This window comes from Branchiostoma belcheri, unplaced genomic scaffold (genome assembly GCF_001625305.1).
Source record: "Branchiostoma belcheri isolate BF01 breed outbred unplaced genomic scaffold, Haploidv18h27 scaffold98, whole genome shotgun sequence".
NCBI lineage: Eukaryota > Metazoa > Chordata > Leptocardii > Amphioxiformes > Branchiostomatidae > Branchiostoma > Branchiostoma belcheri.
Window position 1 is genome coordinate 94,351 of NW_017804664.1, and position 4,230 is coordinate 98,580.

The 4,230-nt window shown below is 46.2% G+C and overlaps 1 protein-coding gene across 1 annotated transcript in view; it reads right to left on the reverse strand.

Moving 5' to 3' along the window:
• Positions 1–4,230, reverse strand: part of LOC109462031 (ras-specific guanine nucleotide-releasing factor RalGPS2-like) — a 68,086-nt gene that overhangs the window by 49,179 nt on the left and 14,677 nt on the right. The gene's annotated exons all lie outside the window — the stretch shown is intronic.

Here is a 4,230-nt window from a genome sequence, read left to right on the forward strand (position 1 = left end):
ACAGAGTTGCAGGTTCACAAGCTACCATGCCTGAGGCTTGGGTACATTTTGTAGTTTTCCTGAGGCAGGGTTGGAAGTTTGTCTTGTGTTGTGCTGGTGGTGACATGTTAGCTATAGCAGTAGGTGCTCTGTGCCCTCAGGTAATGTGAAACAGAGTTGCAGGTTCACAAGCTACCATGCCTGAGGCTTGGGTACATTTTGTAGTTTTCCTGAGGCAGGGTTGGAAGTTTGTCTTGTGTTGTGCTGGTGGTGACATGTTAGCTATAGCAGTAGGTGCTCTGTGCCCTCAGGTAATGGCAAACACTCCCAACACTACAGGCACATTTCACATTAGCTACAGGTCCAGGCTTGGGTACATTTGTACCAGTGCTCAGCTCAGGGGCAGGGTTGGTGGGATTTGGTACTGTGGTGGGATGGGGAGGTAATGTGACCTCAGGTTCACCTCTGATAATGAGGAACAGACAAGAAACTGATGAAGTAAATCCCTCAGTCTTTAACCCAGCAGGCATTGAGGTGTGTCTGGGGACCTGTGGTGCTACTGTGTATCTGCTACTGTGTGTAACAGGATCTGCTATAAGTGCTTCCTTGCTACTGTGCTAGCTACTGTACCTGCTACTGTGTTTGCTACAGTAACTGTATTTGCTACAGCTACTGTACTTACTACTGTAGCTGCTACAGTAACTAAGTAAGTATTTCTGTAAACCTGGGACCAAAGTTGAGCTACAGTAACTTTAATTTTGCTACAGTTACTGTATTTGCTACTGGTTTTGCTACTGGGTTTACTACAGTAACTGTAGTAAGGTCTTGCTACTGTGACAGTATTTCTGTAGACCTGGGGACCAGTTTAAAGTCTGTAGATTTGCAGGTCCCGTGTTGTAACAGCAAATGCCAAGTTCACGACCAATATGATATTCCTGTAGGCAAAATTGGGACCAAATTAAAGTCTGAAGACTTGCAGGCTAGGTCCCATGGTATAGACAGTTAAGCAAGCACAAACCTGAACTTGCCAAGCAAATGCCAAGTTCACGTCTATCTATGTTATTAATGTAGGTGAAATTGAAAGCATGTTCTGAACTTTATTATGTCACCCTCCAGACAGAAGCACACCAGAGACCCGCGAGCAGATCAAATATTAATCCAGTCTAGACGAGAACAACTCGTTATTTATGAATTATTAAATCCTGCCACAGAAACAATCAGGGTGACAAATGTGGCAGGATTTAGACACTTAAATGACAGAAAAATTTGCAAAGGTCTTTCATTTATTTAAACCCTGGACCAGAAGTCACTACAATCTGCGGGCTGCGAACTCATGACCTGAGAACAAAATCATCCCCCAGCCACCCTCACGTCAGAGCTATCAACATTTGGGCTTCAGATCAAACTGGACAGATATCTTATTGACAATGACAATGACAATGAACTTTATTGCATGTTCACGCCCTACACGGGCCAAATGCACTTAAGTTAAATAACTTGGTAACAAGAATAGAAGAAGTCATTGTAACATTCGTGTGCTATTTCTCTATCTACAGGATCTAACTACAGGATCTCTTCTCTCTTTTTGAAACATGTATGAACAAATTTATTATTGTATCTAGAACTACCGTGTCTGCCTAGTTCTATTACCAGTCCTGATGGGTTGGGGGTTTAACTAATATCAGCATATCCAAGAACGTAGATGTGCCCCAGGTACGATTCTGGATAGGTGTGGACTATCCAGAACTGTGCCTGAGCACGGTCCTGGATGAAGCATGATTCTAGATATGTACACCAGTGTGTCCTCCCATCCCCACCAACAGTTCCTGAAACTCCCCTGTACACACCAGTAGTTACTGAAACTCCCCTGTACACCAATGTGTCCTCCCATCCCCACCAACAGTTCCTGAAACTCCCCTGTACACACCGGTAGTTACTGAAACTCCCCTGTACACCAATGTGTCCTCCCATCCCCACCAACAGTTCCTGAAACTCCCCTGTACACCAACACCAGTAGCTCCTGCATGTACACAAGACTTCTATAGCTACTTGAGTCTCCAGGTAACTCCTACAGGAAGCAATCAGGCTCCAGGACTGCCCAGATCTGCCCAGAGCTGCTCCCAGCCTGTAACCTGTTACTGTATGTTGTACCCAAGGCTGTTAGAGTCCCCATGCCAGGTACATTGTGTAACTTATACAGGAAGCAATCAGGCACCCGGACTGCCCAGATCTGCCCAGAACTGCTCCCAGTCTGTAACCTGTTACTGTATGTTGTACCCAAGGCTGTTAGAGTCCCCAGGTACATTGTGTAACTCATACAGGAAGCAATCAGGCACCCGGACTGCCCAGAGATGCCCAGAGCACTGCTCCGACCTGTAAAGTGTTTCCTGTGCTGCACAGGGACTGCCGTAAACTGTTTCCAAATGTCAGGCAGACACACGAGGGTCAGGCACAGCAGGCTGAGTGATCAGGAGATTTCCCTCCTGGCCACTTTTTCTGTGCAACATGTCCACTTCCAACACTTACATGTAGTCTACTAGTGACAGTACTGTATAGTAATAGTCAATATACTACTAACTCTGCAACATGTCCATTTCCGAACAATGCTTAGTCTACAACTGTACGTATACTCATACAAAAAATGTATATTCATATACTTACTAGTAACTCTGCAACATGTCTACTTCTAACACTAATACTATATATAGTTACATAGTTTTTTACTGCGTATTATACAACATGTCTACTCTCATTACCTCCGGGGGAGGAGACATCCTTCCAAGGAAGGGTTTTGTGGGAGATTTAGATTTTCATGTTCGCAGCTGTTTCTCGCGTTTGGGTGGACGGATTTTTTTTGGACTCGGTGTATGTTTTGCTATTGGGCTGTAGATGAAGCACGTTCTTTTGTTTTTATCGTATATGTGTTTTCGGGCGTGAAAATGGTGCCTTTTGGTGGCCCCAGCATACCCCTTTGAGCGTGAAAATGGTCACGACCGTTGACCTTTGGCGTGTTTAAGATATTCTCGGTCTGGTCCACGTATATGACCCCTCGCACAGAGGGGTGTCCGGTCTCGATAAATTCTTTGTTTAAAACCCTAGTCCTGCAGTGCGCAACAATTGTTGTTGTGCACAATATTCAACACCATCAACTATACATAACAAACAACATATAAAATAATTATACAATAAAAAGCTCGGAGGTATAAAATCTCAGATTTTACTTGTTTTAGCTAATACTAGTAATAGTATACTGTGTACTTTTGTATCCAGAACTGTGCCTTATCCTAACCCTAACACTTTCACTGGGTACAGTCTGGTTAGGGGTGCAGTCTGGCCTGCTACACTGGGTACAGTCTGGTTAGGGGTGCAGTCTGGCCTGCTACACTGGGTACAGTCTGGCTAGGGGTACAGGTTGGGCTGCTACACTGGGTACAGTCTGGCTAGGGGTGCAGTTTGGACTGCTACACTGGGTACAGTCTGGTTAGGGGTACAGGTTGGGCTGCTACACTGGGCCACCCAACACTACAGGTGGTCCTACTGACGCATGTCCCCTGTACGTACGTGACCCTGGCATGACGTATAGGATATATGCAGTTCCCAGCTCACTCACTATCCAGTTTAACATCTGTTGTTCCCCAGTAAGCTGAAGACGTGCTTGCAAACTCAGATGCCGAGGCTTGATGGCAGCCCGCCATGTGCCTCTATCCTGTGGACTCACACTGTGTAAGTAAGGGCAGTGGAAACCCCCCCTTATGTAAGATAACAGTGTATACTGTGTGTGTGTGTGTTGGCCATGGGAAGGGCCCCAGTTCCTGTACAACATTGCCGACATGCCTCCTCCACCACTCACACATACCGAACAACTCCAACCAACTCACGCCCTAGCAACCGTCCTGCCACACCCGGCGACGCGCATGTCATCCCTGCACACACCCTAGCAACCCAGGGGCCACGCCCGGAGATGCCTTTGACCTGTGTACATGGGTCTAATTCTGTCTTGTGTTGCAGCTTGCCTGTGGGACTGTGAGGAGACAGACCTACATGTGAAGACTTCCTGACAAACCCTGCCACAGACTGTGTCTATAGTGAAGCTCCCAAACTAAAGGTAAATTCTGTCTTGTGTTGCAGCTTTGCCTGTGGAACTGTGAGCAGACAGACCTACATGTAGCTGTGCAGACTTCCTGACAACGAAGCCCAACCACTGCGATTCTAGTGAAGCTGCTACATCTCCCAAACTAAAGGTGAGTTGTG